We start from the raw sequence: 21019 nt of genomic DNA on the forward strand, positions 1-21019 counted from the left end.
CAAGGACTTCAGGGAGGATTTGGAAGCTTTCAAGGTGTGACTACTGTTTTGAGAACAGCATGGAAGATGAGCAAGGGCAAGGAGTAAGGGGATGGCCTGACGCGAACTACTGTGCAGGTTGTGTATGAAAATATGGTGACAAAATCCACTCTTCTGTATGCTAAGTAAACATTTTAGTAAAAGAACACAAATCCAGGGTCAAGTGGGAAGCAACATACTAAAGTGTACGTCCCTTGTGCCCAGTGTGACGCCCTGGTCGGTGCTCTCTCTCACACACTAGTCTCTCTATAGACACCAATCTGTCCTCCCAGGGGAGCCCACCAGCAGCTGCAAGGTAGGTGTCCTCCTAATGCCCCGGCACCAGAGCCACTTCAGAGAGGATGCAAAAGCAGAGTGTCACACACTTGGAAGCAAGCCTAAAGATCACCGGGTCCCCTCACAGCAGTTCAGGGAGGACAGTGCTTGAGAGAAGCCAAAGAGCCAGTCTCCAGGGGGGAGTTCAGACTGGAGCTCTTCTCCACAGCCCTGGGTCTAACACCGCTGCGATGACAGGGCTCCTTATCCCTGTGAGGTAACTTAGGTTCCAGGTAGTTCAGTAAGGCATGCTATTGACCGCTATCATTTACACTTATATTTGACACTTTTATCATTATTGTAATAAATCCTATAAATAAAAGATGAGTGGCATTGGCACCCTCTATAGTTACCTTCTTTTCATTTTATTTATAATTAAATAATTAATTAATTAATTAATTAATTAATTAATTATTGGTTTTTCGAGACAGGGTTTCTCTGTGTAGTTTTGCTCCTTTCCTGGAACTCACTTGGTAGCTAGCCTAGGCTGGCCTCGAACTCACAGAGACCCACCTGCCTCTGCCTCCCGAGTGCTGGGATTAAAGGCGTGCGCCGCCGCTACCACCACCCAGCCCTTCTTTTTATTTTTGTAATGCCAACACGAACACTACTATTTATGATTCCACTTCACCATTCTTATTTGTATTCGTGTTCATGAAGGCAGAGACACATTAGAAATGGAAATGGCTGTGTCTTTTTCCGTAACCAATGTCTGATCTTTAGCAAATGGGGCTGTGATGTCATTGAAATGGATATCGGACAAGGTACCAATTGATTTATTGACTTCCCTTCTTCAAAGTCCTTAGAGAATGGAGGAGGAGAAGGAAACAGTACAGGTTGGCTGAGATGTGCAATACTCACTGTATCACACACAAAATGACTGGGCTGACACAGTCAACAATTCGGAAGTATTGTTTGCTGAACTTTATGAAGGGATGACATTGAAATCATTCAGCTCATCCACCTGCCTTTCCCCAACCAGGTCATTTCACTTGCCCATCAAATTTCAAGCATTTAGAAGTCAAAGCCCGGGGCTGGGGATTTAGCTCAGTTGTAGCAAGCACAAGGCTCTAGGTTCAGTCCCCAGATGGTGGGGGGTATCCAATTGGATAAAGGCAGGAAGAAGAAAAGAGGAAGCTCACAAGGAAGAGGGTGGGATGCCCTTTTGTTGCTTCCTGACATGAAAACCCAGAAATGTTGCTGGAAGTTCCAGAAGCTGCAGGGTGTCCCCGGAAAACCTGACACTTGAGGCTGATTTCAAAAGGGCTTCCTGAGGTTCAAAAGACTGATGCCACATCTCACTTGGGGATGGAAGAGTTTCCTGTGGTCTAAACTTGTCAAGGTTCCAGGCATGGCAGTAAAGAAACAACTCCAGCTCCTGGGCATCTGACACCCTCTTCTGGGCACCCACAAACATGTGGTATACCCTTACACAGATACACACACATACACATGAAAAAGATATTCAGTGATGCCGAAAGGATCTCTGCCTTGGAACCCTTTCCTGGAACATAGTAAAAACTGAAAATGATCTCTCTCTCTCTCTCTCTCTCTCTCTCTCTCTCTCTCTCTCTCTCTCTGATGTAGTAATCATTAACCAAATTATTCCTCCTCCTCCCATATTTAAATGAGTAATTAAACTTTAGCTCTACCATAGTTAGTCATGGAGATAAGCTATGCCAAAGTCATCCATAGAAATCTGGGCTTAATATATGGAACTTTTTAGCATACAGTTCCTAAGGTATGGCATTCTATTGTCATGGAGTAGAGAATAAGGGGCTTAGGCTGACCTCTAGTCTCTGTGAGGGACCGGGTTTCCTAAGGCCTGGGTCAGAGGCCCCTGGGGTGTCTCTGAGAAATAGCTCTGTCACTGGTCTGTACTAAAGGCGCCCAGTGCCCAATAGTGTTGGGTGTTGACAAAGAAATAAAATGACACCATTTCCCCTTTCTGGAGCTATCTGGTTCCATAAGAGAAAGTAGGCACACCTTACAGCCTGGGGAATCTTCCCCACCAGGTTTATACATATTCCCACTCTGCTGAGATCCATTTCTGCCTGAGTTCTCTGGCCACTCTGTGGGCACTAGTCACCTGGGACAGGGGCAGGCCTAGCTGGTCCGGAGCAGCAGGGGGGAGGCACTCTTCCTCACAGCAAGACCAAATGCAAAATCCAGCAAGTTCCACCTGCACACAGCCTCCAGGGGTGCCTCAAAGGCCCACCTCGCCAGATTTCAGCAAAAGTGGCCCCCCCCCCCCCCCCCGTTTGTTTCTCTCTTGGTATCCCTCTTTTCTGAAGATTTCTGAGTCGACCTTCTGAGTTGGGTCTTGATAAGCTGGGCCCACTATTGCCTTTGCTGGAAAGGCAGCTTATTCCATGGAACCCCTGATGGGAGGCACCCAACTCACCCCTCAGTCTGGTCTTTTTGGTTCACCCTTTTTGGTGTCCTCTGTGAACTCTGCCCAGATATTTACATCAGTTTAAAATACTCAGACAATAAAACTTCAGTGACCTTGCATCGCGTTCTCTCTGACAAACCTAACACAAATCAATTGCTTTCTCCCAATCAATACTCGTTTGCAGCATCAGAGAAAACTCCAGGTTGAGGCCCAGGCTCTTGGTGTGATTAAGCTGCTATGAACTCAGCCTAGAGTCTGAGGCAACAACTCTCACCCTTGCCCTCTCCGACTCTGAGTGGTTTTGTTGGTGTTTTATTTGTTCTACGGTGGCTATTTTCCAGCCTGGGGAAGGAGGTAGGCAACTCCGGTCTTCACACTGAGTGGACAGAAGAGCTCAGGTTGCTGCTGACATCAGGAGCCTCAGATGGCAGCAGGGTTCGGGGATGAGGGGGTGGGGGATGAGGGGGGTGGGAGGTGAGGGGGTGGAGGGTGATGGGGGGGGGGGGTGTCACAGATCTGCTCCTACACTGTCACAAATGGTCCTGTGTATCTGTCTTGCTGGTTTCATCTCCTGGAGCAAGGATATGGTAAGAAATGTCCTGTCTTCTCCACTGCACTTTCAAAAGTGTGTTCAGAGAAGTCGATAATTAACAGAAAGTCAAACAATGCTAACAGGGGATGGGACATAATCAGTACTTGCGATTTCTTTCTGTCATTAGTCCAGCAGTGACAGATAATAGACGATAAGGCTATTAGCTGTGGAGACAAGCTGTTGTGAATGCCCCAAGCACATTTTTAAAAAATACACCATCCCTCTCCAGCTTACAGTAAGAACAACCATCAGGGGGACCCTATCCCGCCCGCCCACACAGATGATAGACAAAAAGCACGAGGAAGTAGATCACTTAAGTCCGGGACACAAGGGCCCAAGTCATACTCCGTAATGACAGTTGTGCAAGGTGTGTTCACAGACTGAGGCTGTACAGTAGGTGGGGGCTGCTCCAGAAACAGGAGCACACCTCTAGTGAAAATGAAGCAGCCGAAGAGATTTTTCACAGCTGCGGAGTGGGGAGTGTGGGGCAGACAGGGACGCTCACAGCCTCCTCAGGATGGAAGCATACCCCAGCAGAGCCGTGCCTGTCACAGCCCACAGGTTCACAGACAGAGCTGCTGGCTGGCAAACTACAGCCAACTGATGTTTTCCAAGGCCACACAATCAGCTTGCTGTGGACACCTCAGGCCTTTTTGTCACCCTTGGTGTTCACGACCCCCATCCCTATGGAAGCCTTCTGTAAATATCTGTAGAAGGCATGACCTAAGCAGGCTGGCACACACTAACTCATCTAGCTATGACATGAATGAAGCGTTCAAAATGAAACTAATGGACTACCTATTGCGTGCTTAGAACTCTGCCAGAGGGTTTTCAGGGTTCTATGCTTGTCCTCAAAGAACCAGGGATTCACTTAGAAGACAAGCTGGACTCAGGTAAACAGCTGGCAACGGCTTACTTCCCAAGGAATAAGACAAAGGTCTGAGCAAAATGTCACCGACGACATGACAGAGAAGCCGAAGAATTGAAGGGATCTGAGGTTATCAATTGACCTGGTCTGGAAAGTGGCTGAGACTTAGGAAGACCTGCTTTGCCGAACTGATCTCCATTTCACAGCCTTCCTGTTAAAATGCTCACACTGGGATCCATGCCGCGCAGGCTTGGTGACCTGAGTTTGATCCTGGAACACAGGGTTGGGGTAGAGATCTGATTCTCAGAAGTTATTTTCTGATCTCCATACACAAGGACACACACACACACACACACACACACACACACAATACGCCCCCATCTCATACATGCTAGCTAATTTTACCCTATACTTAATATAAGTAAACTATGAAATCATCTTCTACAATATCATTTACATAATCTTCCATGAAAACATCTCAGTAGGGGGTGAGGAGATGCCTCAGTGGTTAAGAGCACACACTGCTCTTGTAGAGGACCCGCGTTCACCTGAGTTCAATTCTGAGCACTCGTGTTGGGTTTTAACACCCTGTCTGTAGCTCCAAGTCCAGAGGGGTCTATAACCACTGGCCTCTGCAGGCACTGCACTTATATGCAAACACACACACACACACACACACACACACAGTACAAAGCTGAGTTCTAATAATGTTACTTATTGGATGATGTTATAAGCAAGTTCTCTACAAATGCTTCACTACTATTTTATTGCACTCCACATACCAACCTTCTACTGAAGAAACGTTTCCTTCCTATATCACAGTCGAGGAAATGGATTCTTTGAAAGAAAGATACATAGCTTACCAAATACCACAGAACAAATATTTGTCAGCACCCTCATTTGAATCAGATATGATTCTGTAGCCAAGTTTTTGTTTTTATTTTCTCTTTTATGATACAGAGGTTCAACCCAGAGTCTCATGTACACATGCTCAGCAAGCACTCAACCATTGGCCATGTCCCAGCCCTTTCATTTACTTTCCCCCAAGTTCATAAGTATATGCAATATATATTATACTGTATGTAATAAAGAGCACACACACACACATGTTCTTCGAGAATTTTGCGCAGCACGTTCTGATCATGTTCATCCCCCTTATTTCCTCCCTGGTTCACCCCTCTCCCTCCCCACCAAACTTTATGTCCTCTCTTTCTCTTTTTTCCATGCACCAAGTCCAATTTATGTAGTCCATATATTCCTGGATATACGGTCTTCCACTGGCGTGTAGCTGACTGAATAGGGGCTACACTCTCAGAGAAAACTGATTTTTCCCACTTCCAGCAGCTACCAGTTGCCAATATCTCCTCTGCTTGCTGGGGAGGAGCGTCATGGCCAACTGCTCCCCTCTGTGTTGTGATTGGTCCTATTTTGAGATTGCAGAGGTCCGGTGCACTCCATCACAACTGTGATGTGTGCACACACGTGCATCTGGCTCACACACACTTTCTGCTCCCTCTTTGAGAGAAGGTCTCACTAAGTTGCCGAGGCTGACCTGGAATTGACTCTCTCACTCAGGTAAGCTTTGAACTTTGGTCTTCCTGCTTCAGCCTCCTGAGATTACAGACCAAGGCTGCTAGGCCCAGATGAACTAGCATTCTTTTTTTTTTTTTGGTTTTTCGAGACAGGGTTTCTCTGGGTAGCTTTGCACCTTTCCTGGAACTCCCTTTGGAGACCAGGATGGCCTCGAACTCACAGAGATCCGCCTGCTTCTGCCTCCCGAGTGCTGGGATTAAAGGCGTGCAACTCCACCACCCAGCTGAGCTAGTACTCTTGACCGTCATGTTAGGGCTACCTCTTGGTTCTTAAGTCAGTCCTACCGAGTTGACCTTTGGCAAAGAGTCACCATTCCCGACTCTTAGCTTTCTTATAAGACTGTCCCCTGAGTCACCTGTAACCTGTCACTCTGTTGGACAGCTGGGTTTAAGTTTGGTTGTGCAGTGGTCTGCTGGCATCTAGATGACAAGTAGCTGAATCTACTTTGCCGACATGTGTGTGCCAGTGGACACGGCAATCTCCAAACATGCAAAGATGGCCAAGACCAGGCCCTGCTTCATGCTTCTGACTTCTTCTAGGCTGACATCTGAAGACTAACAACCTTAATATAAAAAAAAAAAAAAAAAATGGTAAAAACTTGCTTCAGATTCTCTAACACTTCCAGATCACATGACACTACTGTCATCTTCATCATCATCATCATCATCATCATCACCATCATCATCATCATCATCTCATCACCATCACCATCATCATCATCATCATCATCACCATCATCATCATCATCATCATCATCACCATCATCATCATCATCATCATCACCATCATCATCATCATCATCACCATCATCATCATCATCATCATCACCATCATCATCATCATCATCATCATCACCATCACCATCATCATCATCATCATCAATCATGATAGAAAACTCTCGTGATCAAACAGCGTCTTTCTGTGCAGCTTAGCCTGTCTTTGAACACACTGTGTAGCTCAGGTTGCTCTAAAACTTGCAGCATCCTCCTGCCTCATTTTCCCAGACTGCTGGGATTACAACCATGAGCCCCTGTGCCTAGATTTCTGTGACCATTCCTTTACAAGGTTTCTTCCTCCACCAATGGTCCATCTTCAAAAAGCCGAGCAATTGCTCTGCCTCATCCTAAGTTGGCTCTCAGGACCCTCTGTTGGAACCTGCCACTCAGAACCTCTTTCTACTGGTAGAAGAACCAGCCTGCCTTACACAGGCTCCCAGGGAGGCCTCTGAAGGAATTCAACAGAGTCAGGACTTCAAAGGCATTCCTACAGAATGGAAAGCAATGCTCCAAGTAGGTCCTTTCCCCAGATTCCTAAATGGTGCCTTTCCAAATGTTGAAGTATGTGACCCTTACTTTCCTAATCTTTAGGGGGTCAGTGTTGCTTGAATTTGGGAAGCTGTGAACCACTTCCCACCAGCCCCACCTCTGTGCCCCTGTGTAGACAAGGAAAAGACACCAAAGATAAGAAGCCAACCTATCTCATCAGATACTCCACCATCCGCGTCCAGCTCTGTCACTTAACAGCTTTCAAATGCTGGTCAAGGCAACCCTTTTTTTTCAGTTTCTTAGCTATAACATATGGATGAAAAATTCTATAGATGCCTTGCCTGCCTCACAAGATGTTGTGACAATTAAAAGTGATAATTTGCTGAAAAGGACATTGAAAACTGTAAACTATTATGCAAAATCCAGTTATTCCTGTGCGACACCAGTATCTGTGTGTCGATCTACAGTCAGTTTAGGAAAATAACAAAACAAATTCTTATGCATAAAATGTATTGCCTGAAAAAAATTGTGTGTGTGTGTGTGTGTGTGTGTGTGTGTGTGTGTGAGAGAGAGAGAGAGAGAGAGAGAGAGAGAGAGAGAGAGAGAGAGAGAGAGAGAGATCTGTGTAACCCAGGCTGGCCTTGAACTTCTATCCTCCTATCTGCCTTCCCCAAGTGCTAGGACTACAGGCACCCATCCACCACCATGCTGAGTCTGACATCTCTGTGTCAACAGACTAATAGAATTAGTAGCCCTTCCCAGCTTACTGGGGCATCAAATTCACATCAAACATCTTACAAATGTACAAAGTGGATTCCACACGTGGGATCAGAGAGAGCAGGAACCACTCAGAAGTGAATCCCAAGCCAAAGCTAATTAGAGCCATGAGTATGCACGCCCACACACACTCCACTTCAGTTTTGTAGGGCTAGAGGTCAGAGAAGAAAAGTCCATCAACAGAGTCCAAATGAGCCCTCTGTGAGCTCACACAGGAGATCCTGGCACTGGCCTTGGGAAAGGCCATCTTTCCTCCAGTTTGGTCTCATTCCTTTGGCACCTCTGTCCATTCTTTGAACTTCAGCGCCCTCTAGGGTGGGGTCTCTCTTCTGAGTCATATCAGCTACTTTGTCCAATATAAACATGCAATATACGAAATTTCAAATGTTTGAGGGACCACCTTTTGATTATAGGTAAGGGCTGAAGGTGTTGCTCAGTTGCTAGGGTGCTTGCCTATCTTGTACAAAGCCCTGGGTTTGATCCTTACCACCTCATAAACCAGATGCAGTAGCATACATCTGTAATTCTAGCAAACCAGGGGCTAGAAACATGAGAATCAGAAACTCAAAAGTTATTTTCACACACATAATGAGTTTACTACTATCCTGAGATACACACAGACCTTGTCTCAAAAAAGAAAAAAAAGAGAGGTAAATAAATTTCTATAATGTATTTTATTCATTCTATAAGTAATCAATATGAAAGTTGCCTGACAAATTTGCTTTTCTTTCTTTCTTTCTTTCTTTCTTTCTTTCTTTCTTTCTTTCTCTCTTTCTTTCTCTCTCTCTCTCTCTCTCTCTCTCTCTCTCTCTCTCTTTTTTCCTAGACCAACTCTTTGAAAAATGGCATGCATTTTATATTTTCAGCACATTTGAATCTGGACTAGCCAAATTCCAGGGTTGGAGAGCCTCCTGTGGCCAGTGGCTGCTAGATTTGACAGCGTGGCACAAAAATGAGTCACCGCTCCTCTCCAGCTTTTGCCCAGTGTAGCTTGGCTTCCGTTATGCTCAAAGCCAACGTTCCCAGGCTCCCAAAGCACCAATGACACAACCTGATAGAAACCAACTGCCTTTGGTGGTAAGGAGAGAAGTACAGCCTCTCTCCTCTTTCCCTTCACAGTCACTGCACACTGTGCACACTTGCTCTTGCACACTTGGCACGTACAATGCTTCATCCCCCTTCTTTTAGTAACTGATAGGTAGACAGTCTCCAGCTTATTATGTTGTGACTTATGGATTATGTACGTGATAATGGTGTAAGGACGGTGGGCATTTGGCAGAGACCATACCTCACACAGTGAGCTTTCCCCAGGTCAGCACTATGCTATACAATTCTGAAGCTGGGCAGCCATAGTGAGCTGCAGCTAATAGCTAGCCATGCAGTCAGTCCCAAGGGGAAACGATCTTCACGAAGGGTCACTAAGCTGTGAAGTCAGTTGGTTGGGAATACTAAATGCACTTTAAAAAAAAAAAAAAAAGGTTTCATTGTTTTAAAAATTATGTGTACGTGTATGTGTGGGCAGAGAGAGGTGCATGTGAGTGCCAGTGCCCTTGGAGGCCAGAGATGTCCAATCTCCTGATAGCTGGAGTTACAAGCAGTTGTGAGCACCTGTAAGATGGGTGCTGAGAACTGAACCCAAGTCCTCTGACTGTGCACTGAGCCGTTTCTCCAGTCCCCTAAATGCATTTTTGACTGGTTCTTTTCTTCTGATACTTAAAAAAACTATTTCTTTATTTGTGTGTTTTATGTGTGTGGATGTTTTGTCTGCATGTACCTGTACATCAGAAAAGGGCATTGGATCCCCTGGGACTACGGTGATAGATGGTTATAAGTTACTATGTGGGTGCTGGGAACTGGATGTGGGACCTCTGGAAACGCAGCCAACGGTCTTCACAGCCGTTCCATCTTTCCAGCCCTCCCAGATGCATTTTTGACTGGTTATTTTCAATTCTGGGTTCATCAACCCTGCTGCCTGCTGAGAAGCAGCTATACTTAAGTGGGAATAGTGCTTTAAACCCCAAAACATGTAATTGAAGTAAGAGTTTCCCGTCAAGTTGTGGGCAGACAGTGGCTGGTGAACCAAATGGATGAGAAAACCTTGCCAGAACCCTCAGGTCAAAGGTGTAAGCCTGTACTTCCCTCCTCTTGAGCAGGGACAAGTCTTCCCAGTGAGTGACTGGGGGGTCTGGGTGAACGGAGGATGGAGTTAGTGCAGGCAATCTCCTCAAACTCAAATACTTAATTCAGCAAGCATGAGCACTTACCACATCCCCTGCTAAACATGAAAATCCTGGAGCTAGGAACCATGTCTTCCTCACCTCCATATGGCCAATGTCACAGCTGGTGAGTTTACATCATCTTAACCAAAAGCAAAGGACATTTGAGATTTCTTCTTTGCATGCAGTCTTATTTCAGACAGGTAAACACAGGGCATTCGGGACTTTTCAGACACTGAAATCCACAAGTGAATCATTCTTCTGACTGCAATAATTTGATGAGTATGCGTGGAAGGACTCTCTAGGGTGACAACCACAATTCAACCTCTACTGCCTGACCAAGGAGAAAATTGATCTGGGATATAGATATATATCCAACTTCTTTTTGTGTGTGTGTGTGTGTGTGTGTGTGTGTGTGTGTGTGTGTGTAATAAGATAATTTTCGTGGGAGAAAGGTGGAAAGCGGCCAAATGAAGGACCCAGACAGAGCTCCAAGCTGGACAAAGAGAAGACCACCAACAATACTTGCACAGGGGAGGTTGCAAGATTTTGTGGCCCAAATGGCCAAAGGCACATTTGCACTCTTAGAAATGTACTTAGGCTTCCATCCCAGGCAAGCTTCCAAACTCCACAGGTCATTTTGTAAACTACAAAATCATCAGTATATATAAAACAAAAACCAACTAACATACTAACATAGCCAGGTCAGCCTATAAAGCTTCCCACACAATTCTCATTACAGAGAGACCTGGGACCCAATAACTTGGCCTGGGTTCTGGAACATTCTACAGAGAACTATAGTCTTCTTTGAAAAAACAGAATTATGTTGTCGTGTTGAAGCCAACACATCACAGAGATACTCACGCATCAATATGTGCTGTAGCAGCGTTCACAACAGCTATGGAACCCACTTAGGTGTCTAGCAACAGAAAAACAGATTTTAAAGTGTGCCACGGATACACAATGGGAGGATGCTGTCATAAAGAAGGAGGAAGCTACGTTTTTGTTTTTGTTTTTGTTTTCAGAAAAAGAAATACAACTGGAAAGAATCATATGGATCAAATAAAGCCAGTCTCAGAAAGATAAATATGTTTCTCCTCTCACGTGGTTCTAGATTTTAAACATTGCCATGAAACCATGAATGGATATGGTGTGACATTATGTAGAAGTGAAATCATCTGGGGAACAAAGGGGACCCAGGGGAGGTAAGAAAGGGGAAGAGAGTGAGGAATGAGGAGCAACATGTTCAGTGTACAACTTAACACTTACATGAAAAAGTGTTTACATAACCCAGTACAATGTTCAAGGAACATACAATGAAAATCTTTCAGAGTTATAAATAGGTGAACACGGGTTGAATAGGCTCCTCGTTTATTCTGCAATGATGGTTCAACCCAAAGCCCTGCTGGAGTATGGTACTAGCATAAAAAATAGCAAGCTGGTACCTCCCTGAGAGCAATCAAGCCTCGGAGGAAAACTAGAACGTGGAACAAGAGCCTAGTACTCAGCAGAGGAGGAGGCGCTGTATCTGGCCTCTCTCCTGCCCACTGTCTGCCCGGTTTCCATGGGTCCTGCCTTCCAGCAACCCTAGCAGACTGCCCAGTTCTTCCCTGTGTTCTCCACTAGTCAAGTGAAGTTCCCCTCTCAACACTGCACCCTACTGGGCAAAGTCCTCTGTGTGGGTGCTAGTGACATCCGCCTCCGCCCTGCAAGAGCAGACACAATTCTCCTCAGACACTCGGGTGAGAAAACTGGAGGGGAAACCTCTAAAATATCTTCTAGGTCAATGTCTTCCCAGGCTGTGGGAACAAGAAACCAAGAAATAAAGGTTGGTTGCTAACTGGGAGAGTACTCAAACAAAGATTTAAGAAGAATCCAGGCTCCTTAAAAAATGAAACATTCACCAGGCGGTGTTAGCACACGCCTTTTATCCCAGCACTCGGGAGGCAGAACCAGGCAGATCTCCATGAGTTCAAGGCCAGCCTGGTATACAAAGTGAGTTCCAGGACAGGCACCAAAAATTGCACAGAGAAACCCTGCCTCAAAACAAAACAAAACAAAACAAACAAACAAACAAAAAAACCACAAAAAAACAAAAAACAAAAAACAAACAAAACAAAACAAAAAAACCAAACCAACGAAACATTCATGATAAGGAAACCTCACATCAGTGATGACGGCTTCATGCTGTGTCTAGGAGCGCATACTGAGTCTGCAGAGGATGTCAGTTTGAGTTCCAGCATTCAATAGCCTGTAACTCCACCTCTGAGGAATCTAACACCCTCTTCTGGACTCCAGGGGCACCCACATGCATGTAGCGTACACTCACATAGAGACACATTCACATAAATAAAAATGAAAAATAAGTAATAATACTGGCATTGGCATTCTAGCTTTGTCTTCATATACTGAAGTAAACCAGTTTTCAAATCTCACACTTTTGGGTAGACTCCCAAACAGCTTTAAAAGCCTGAAGAATTAGTCCTGTAGCCAAGTCACATATTCCTTCATTCCTAGGATCCAGTACAATCCTCAGAGGGATTGGCAGGCATATTGCTGGGTTGATATTCACTAGAGTATGAATCCTGTTAAGAAATAACTTACTTATTCTACAGTTTCAGAAATCTTGGTGGTGAGGACTAGCATCTAGAAGCATCCAATGAGATACAAGAGGAAATTAACAGCCCGCAGCAACATTCAAAGGGAATGCATGGAGGTCTGCTCACTCGTTGCCTTCCAAGGGCACTGCAGAGAAACATTCATAACACATACCAAAAGAGATACACGAAGATGTCCACCATAGAACCATTTGTAACCCTGAAACTCAGAAACATCTGAGTACCCGTCAGAGGTTAGCGGATGATTTAACAGAAGTCATGTCTATGCCACTATTATTCAGCCACTATAAAAGGAAGCTTTGCATTTACTTACTGAAGTGAAACCCTGTGAAGCAAGACTGTGGGCCAGACATAAGTTTCAAAATAATATGAGCCCAAGTTAATCACAAAAAAGACCATATGCTGTTTTATACAAAAATATCATACATATTCTATAAACATATGCACACAGGTAATCACACAGAATAAAGGTTAAAGAGCATTTTTCTTTCTTTTCTCTTCTTTTTTTTTTTCTTTTTTTTTCTTTTTTTGAGACAGGATTTCTTTGTGTAACACTGGCTGTTCTGGAACTCTCTTTGTAAACCAGGCTGGCCTTGAACTCACAGAGATCTGCCTGTCTCTTCCTCCTGAGTGCTGGGATTAAAAGCGTGCACCACCACCACCAGAAGAGAAGCATCTTACTTTTCAGAAGCGGACTTTTAATCTTTCAAGGAGAGAACATAAAGGAGCTGTTCAGGTTTACTTTGTATGTTTTGTATTATTTGTATTTTCTATAAGGAAGAAGTGCTCATGGATCAGTTTGTTGTTTGTTTGTTTGTTTGTTTGTTTGTTTCTGAGATAGGGGTTCTCTGTAGCTTGGCTGTCCTGAAACTTGATCAGATTGGTCTTGAACTCACAAAGATCCATCTGCCTCTGCCTCCTGAGTTGGGACTCAAGGCATGACCACCACCACCTGGCTAGTTGTATTTTTTTTTTTTTTACACATAAATAATGCAGGAAACCTGAGCATATGACACGTCATTGGGGTAGGTCTGGGTGTGAACTGGAGTCTTACCTTTCCTTTGGGACTTGGCAAGTCTGGGCATGTATGATGGGGATGGACTACTAGGAGTCTGTTTTTGAGACAGATACAGAGCTCCCACAGGAGGGTTTTGTTCCAGGGACCTTTTTGAATGTTGGGATTACAACCTCTAGTCTTTATACTCAGATTATGTGATGATGGGAATTGAAGCCAGGACTTCGTATGTGTTAGGCAACCTTTGTACCAGTTGAACTACATCCTAAGCCCTTGGTAGCTCTTTTAAGAAGAGAAGACAAACAAAACCAAAGATGTAGAAATATTTAACTTAATGTCAGTTGTTTTTTTTTTTTAAATACAAAAAAAATTGGGCTGGAGAGATGGCTCAGAGGTTAAGAGCACTGCTTGCTCCTCCAAAGGTCCTGAGTTCAATTACCAGCAACCACATGGTGGCTCACAACCATCTGTAATGAAATCTATCGACCTCTTCTGGCCTGCAGGGGATACATGGTGCAGACAGAACACTGTATACATAATAAATAAATCTTAAAAAAAAAAAAAAATTGGTGAGGGACCCGGAGGCACAATGGTAACAAACAAAAACAAACGGAAGAAGTTGCAAATTGTTCCTTTTTTGCATATGCTCGTTTGGGTCAGGGAGGGCCACTCTGAGAAAAGGCAGGAGTCCAGGTGTGGGACAAGGAGAATTAACAGATGGGGCTTGGCAGAAACAAGGAGGCCTAGAGCATAGTGAGCAGGTAAATCTGGCTAGAATCAAGTACCCCAGGAACACTGGATGGTGAGGCAAGAGAGAAGCAGGGCCTGTGGGCTACAGGAAGGATCTCGGGTTCTCCTCTGAGGGCTGATGAGAGGAGGGTGACGTCATGTGCAACAGGTCATCCTGGCTGCTGTGCAGAACAGAGAGCATAGGGCGGGCGGCAGAAAAGAGACCTCTGGCTCCCCCACAGTCTCCCGTAGAGAAGGTGGTGGCCTGGTCCAGGAAGGTAGCAGGATAAGCAGTGATAAACGTCTGTTATTTATTTCGGGTGGTAAATTGTCCAGCTGAGACCACAGGAAAGACAGCAACCTAGAAGTAGTGTGGCTTTCGGGCCCAAGAGACTGGGCAACGGACCATGAATTATCTTATTTCTTTTCATATACTCTCTTGTTGTGGGATATTGTACACTGTGAGGAATGTATTGCTGTGATGGAGGTGACAAAATCCTGAATGGCCAATAGCTAGAAAGAGGTTAGGTGGGACATCCAAGGAATAGAGAAGACTCTGGGGAGAAGAAAGGTGAAGTTGGCAGCCAGACACAGAGGAACAGCAGGGGCAGTACAGAGAGATGAGGAACGTGTCCCGTGCCTCCTGAGTGCAGGGATTAAAGGTGTGTACCACTGTGCCTGACCTCATACAGGATCTTAAATCAGAAGTCTAGTGCCAGCACCCTTGTGGTAGGGGTGCATCGGTGTTGAGTGTCTGGTTGTATCTGTGTGTCCACACGTGTATTTGTGTTTTTATTTGCACAGGAACTGGAAGAAAAGTCCTGCTTTGGTTATACTTGGTATGTGGATTCTTCACAGTATTCCAGTCTTTATATTTATTTATCTTTAAGAATTTGTATGTATATAGCTGTATTTACTATTGTTCTACTGTTGTGAAGAGACACTATGGCCAAGGAAACTTATAAAAGGAAGCATTTAATTGGGGGCTTGCTTGCAGTTTCAGAGGGTCAGCCCATGACCATCATGGCAGAGAGACATGGTGTTACACAGACAGCCCACCCCCAGTGACACACTTCCTCCAACAAGGCCACACCTCCTAAATCCTTCCCAAACAGTTGCACTGAGGACCAAGCACTCAAGCACAGGGGCCTATGGAGGCCAATCTCTTTTAAACCACCACAGGGTGGTTTTGTCTGCATGCAAGTCTGTGTGCCACACGTGCAACTGATATGCACAGAGGCCAGAAAAGGGCAATGCATCTCCTAGAACTGGAGTTACAGATTGTAAACCACTATGTGGATGCTTGGAAATTAACCTGAATCTGGATCCTCTGGAAAGTAGCCTGTGTTCTCACTGGCTACTGAGTAGCTGAGTTATCTCTCTAGGCTCTATTCTTGTGTTTTTAAAACTACCCAAGAAGTGAGTAACAAGAATGTCAGTAGGTGTGGAAGGAATTCAGAATAGCCTTTGACTGGAAGGATAGCAATCTGCACACACACACACACACACACACACACACACACACACACACACACACTTTTTCCTTCTGAGACAGGATTTCTCTGTGAAACAGTCCTGCTTATCCTGGAATTCACTTTGAGACCAGGTTGGCCTTGAACTCACAGAGATCCATGTGCTTCTGCCTCCTCCGTGCTGGGATTAAAGGCATGTGCCACCAGCCCCTGGCCTCTTCCCACATTTTACTAGCTGACTATTACCTCGGTATTTGGGAGGCAGAAGCAGGAGAATTGTTAGTCACCAGCCGGCTTGAGAGGCATAGCGAATTCCAGGACAGCCTGAACACAATGAACAGCCTGAACACACTGTCTTCTAATAGACAAGTTGCATTCATGCAGCCATTTAGCTAATAGAATACAATTCAGTTAGCAACTGCCCCTGCCCAGACTGGAGAATCTGCAGAAGCCTTTAGAGTTGCCCTCCTCAGCCTGAGGGCAGGGAGGGAAGAACTGCCAGGCATCTTGGAAGTCCTCACTGATGAAGCTGGCTCTTGGGTGAAGAAGCATCCTAAGATGTCTATACTGACTTAGCACCCACTCTCAACTTAAAAAGAAACAGAACTTCACGTTTAATTCCCCTCCTAAACTTCAAGTCCATAGTACTTTACTCGAGGCCTGACAGATACAGGTATGGCTGAGAGCTGGCATTGAAGAGTACTGTACACACAAGAGACCTGCCTATCACTGTTGACACTCCACACCTCCTTCTGTTCAGCATAAGAAGAACTCTACAGTTAGAGGACCGGAGTGCTTGCTTTGTGGATAAGAGCCATGCTACAATTAAATTTGAAAAGGTTTTTAAGCCACCCTTCTGCGAGCAGGGCCCTTGATGGATACATGGGTGCCGGGGAGGAGGGGGCACCTGGGGGATGTGTGTAAGAAGCACAAGATGTTTCTGCAGAGGCTGGAGGGCTGATTTGGGTCATTATACTCTCAAATGTGAAAACCCTTGTGGCAAGATGAAAAACACGCCTCTGCTCTGCTTCCAAAATGCATTTCAGGACAGTCTTCACAGGGCTGAGTGAGCTCAGTGAAGTGTGGATTTGCTCCACTTCTGTGTCTCTGAGAACACAAGGACAAAAAGAAGAGAAGAGAGGAACATACTCCCTTCTGTTCTTTCCTTCTGAGATACTATATACCACAGTCTACTTCCTGAACACACACATGAGACTTGTCCTTGTTTATCGGGAGGGAAAAGTAATATCCCTTGTATTTATAACTCTTACGAAGCAGTTAGAAGACTGTCAATCACCCAACAGAAAATGATATTAAGAGGCATTCCACAAGGCCTGGAGAGATGGCTCAGAGGTGAAAAGCACTGGCTGCTCTTGAAGAGGACCTGGGTTCAGTTCCCAGCATCCACTTGGCGGCTCACACCCATCTGTAACTCCAGCTAAGGAGTTTCAACACCTCCTTTGGCATCTGCCGGTACCAGGCACACATTTCATACACATAGCTACATGCAGACAAACAGTCATACATACAAAATAAAAATTATTAAATCTTGGAAAAAAAACAAGACTGCGGAAATGTAAATGATATTTTAAAAGAGGAAAACATGGTTGTTCTCTGTCTCTGTAATAAAACACTGACCTGAAATAATTTGAGAAGCAATGAAACAACCTTCGGTTTATCATTTAGGGACCTCAAGGCAGGAACCTGAAGACTGGAACTGAAGCAGAAACCCCCAGAGAGGAGTCCTGCTGTCCTGGCTAGCTTTATGTCACCTTGTCACAAGCTAGAGTCACCAGAGAGGAGGGAACCTCAATTAAGAAAATGTCTCTATAAGATTCAGCTCTAAGACTTATTCTTAATTAGGATCAATGTGAAAAGGCCCAGCCCATTGTGGGTGGTGCCATCCCGTGGGCTGGGGATCCTAGGTTCTATAGAAAATGGGCTGAGGAAGCCCTGAAGAGCAAGCCAGTAAGCAGCACCCCTCCATGACCTCTGCGTCAGCTTCTGCCTCCAGGATCCTGCCCTGCTTGAGTTCCTGCACTCAAGGCTTTTAATGATGAACTGTTCTATGGAACTGTGAGTGAAATAAACTCACTCTTTCCTCCCCAAGTTGCTTTTGGTATGGTGTTTCATCACAGCAATAGAAACCCTAGCGAAGACATCTTCTCACTGGCTTGCTTTCCCTGATTTGCTCATTTTTTTGTTGTTGCTATAATTCATTAAAAAAATTTTATACAATGCATATTGATCATTTCCCTTCCCCCAACTCTTGCTGTATTCTCCCCATCTCTCTACTCACCCACCTTTATGTTCTTCTCCTCCCACTTTTAACAAAACAAAACACAAAACACTCCCTACATCCGACAGTCAAGGGAATGCCCCACAGATTTACCATCAGTTAATCTGATGGAGGCAATCCCTCAATAGAGATCCCCTCTTCTCAGGGATATCGAGGTCTGTGTCAAGCTGACAAAATCTCCGACAATACTATAAGATGCAAACTACAAACGAAAACTTAAACTGTAATGAGAGTTTCCTCTTGGGCTGGAGAGATGGCTCAGCGGTCAAGAGCACCGACTGCTCTCCCAGAGGTCCTGAGTTCAATTCCCAGCAACCACATGGTGGCTCACAACCATCTGTAATGAGACCTGGCGCCCTCTTCTGGCCTGCAGGGACAAATGCAGGCAGAATACTAGAATACTGTATACACAATAAATAAATAAATCTTAAAAAAAAAAAAAAAAAAAAGGAGTTTCCTCTTAACGGCTGTCACACCTCAAAATTTAAAAAGTGGAACAAAAGCCACCCGGCCACCATACTGACTTCATCTCCACTCAGGCCATGTCTAAGTATGGCCTGGCCCACTCATCTTGCCCAGACTGGTAAGTCTCCTGATTCTACCCTGCCTACATCCTCTCCAACCCTCGGATCTAGGCCTGTCCCACAGTCCTGTCTCTGTGATTCCAACCTCCAGGCATGGGCCAGCATGCACAGCCTGTGTATCAGCCCACCCTCTCTGTGTCTGCCTGCTTTCTTCCCTGCCCATACCATATCCAACATTCTTGGCTGGGGGAGAGGAGGAAGAAAGGTTGTAAAAACCAAAGGAAGAGGAAATCTGCTGTAAGACGGATCTCCTAGGGAGAAAACGACAGGGAAGCCACACCCATAAAACGTCAACAGTACAGCTGCTCAAATAAGACCTGAACCAGGACAACACTAACAGACTGCTAACACGGAAGGCTGAAAACTCACAGGGCCCCACCCCTGGGCAAGAGCTATAGGCAATTAAAGACTGCTGAGAGAGAAATAATTACTTTTTCTTAGGGATGAGCGCCTAATTGGTTATTTAATACCAAGTTGTCAGCCCTAAAAACATGCCCATATAAACAACACTAGATGGACTCAGCTGGTTGTATTTCTATGTGTTTATATATGAAAAAAATAACAACTAAAGAAAAAGAGGCCATGAATTTGAAAGGGGGAGGTAACAGGGACATAGGAGAGGTTGGAGGGAGGAGGAGGGAAGAAATGATGTAATCATAATTATTATAATTCTAAATTTTAGTACTTAATTTTGAAAATAAGAAACAGAACAAGACCAGTCTTAAGAGTCATGTGTGTGGCAAGTCAACTGTGCAATTCAAATATCACTCCAATAAAACACTCATTAAGTATCCTACATAGTTATAAAAAGGATAGTTTGTCTTGAGTGGGAATAACAAGCCATCTTAGTTAGAGTTTCTATTGCTGTGATGAGACACATGACCATGGCAACTCTTATAAAGGAAAAACATTTAGTTGGTCTGGCTTACAGTTTCAGAGGTTTAGTCCATTATCATCATGGTGCCACATGATGGAGTGCAGACAGACATGGTGCTGGAGAAGGAGCTGGGAGTCCTACATCTTGACTTGCAGGCAATAAAAAATGGTCTGTCACACTGGCATGGTTTGAGCATCTATGAGACCTCAAAGCCCACAGTGACACCCTTCCTCCAACAAGGCCACACCTCCTCCAACAAGGCCACACCTCCTAATAGTGCCACTCCCCATGAGGGCCATTTTCTTTCAAACTACCACACAAGCTGTCAAGGAATTATTAAGTTCAATGTGAACTTCAATTTTTTTCTTTGCCACAAAAATTCTTAAATGTTCACTAAAACAATAAGTATTTGGATATATTTAATGTACAATATATACTTGTGTGAAAAGGTCCATAGCGATGCAGTCAATGTACAATGAATATACATAACAAAATTGAGAGAGAGAGAGAGAGGGGGGAAGGCAAGCAGGCAAGAGGCAGGGAAGAAGGAAGGGAGGGAGGAAGGGAGGGAGGGAGGGAGGGAGAGAGGGAAGGAGGGAGGGAGGGAGGGACAAATGCAGGGAGGGACAAATGCAGGAATTCAATAGACCCAAAACTGCCGTGTGGATTTTGAACTTCAAGGTCTGGGCATTCACAGCTTCCACCTTCCTTTAACTAGTAGAGTTTACTAATCACATTTTCAATTCCCTTTATATTGAAAACAATGGATACAATGTTGTGAACTCCTCTTGGCTGTCACCGAGTGTGATGCGGACAGCCTTGCCAACTCTGTGGTCCCCTCAACAGAAAGTTCTTTTTCGTTTAGAGCAGGGAGTGACTGCCATTTTCACAAATAGCAATTATAGATCTTCCCCCCCCCCCCCCCCCATCCTGGAACTCGCTCTGCAGACCAGGCTGGCCTTGAACTCACAGAGATCTGCTTGCCTCTGCTGGGATTAAAGGTGTGCGCCATTATGCCTAGCTTTTTTTTTTTTTTTTTCATTTTTTAAAAAGATTTAATTTATTTATCATGTACACAGTGTTCTGTCTGCAGACCAGAAGAGGGCGCCAGATCTCATTACAGATAGTTGTGAGCCACCATGTGGGTGCTGGGAATTGAACTCAGGACCTTTGGGAGAGCAGTCAGTGCTCTTAACCGCTGAGCCATCTCTCCAGCTCCCTGCCGCCCCCCCCCCCCATTTTTTAAAGTTTTCATTCTTAAAAGCAGGAAACTTAAATTCTATCCTATATTTCAAAAACTCATACTACATTTTCAATATGCAACTTGGTAATAATGCTATTGCCTTGTTTCATATTGCTTATTTC

The sequence above is a fragment of the Onychomys torridus genome, chromosome 23 (assembly GCF_903995425.1).
Source record: "Onychomys torridus chromosome 23, mOncTor1.1, whole genome shotgun sequence".
NCBI lineage: Eukaryota > Metazoa > Chordata > Mammalia > Rodentia > Cricetidae > Onychomys > Onychomys torridus.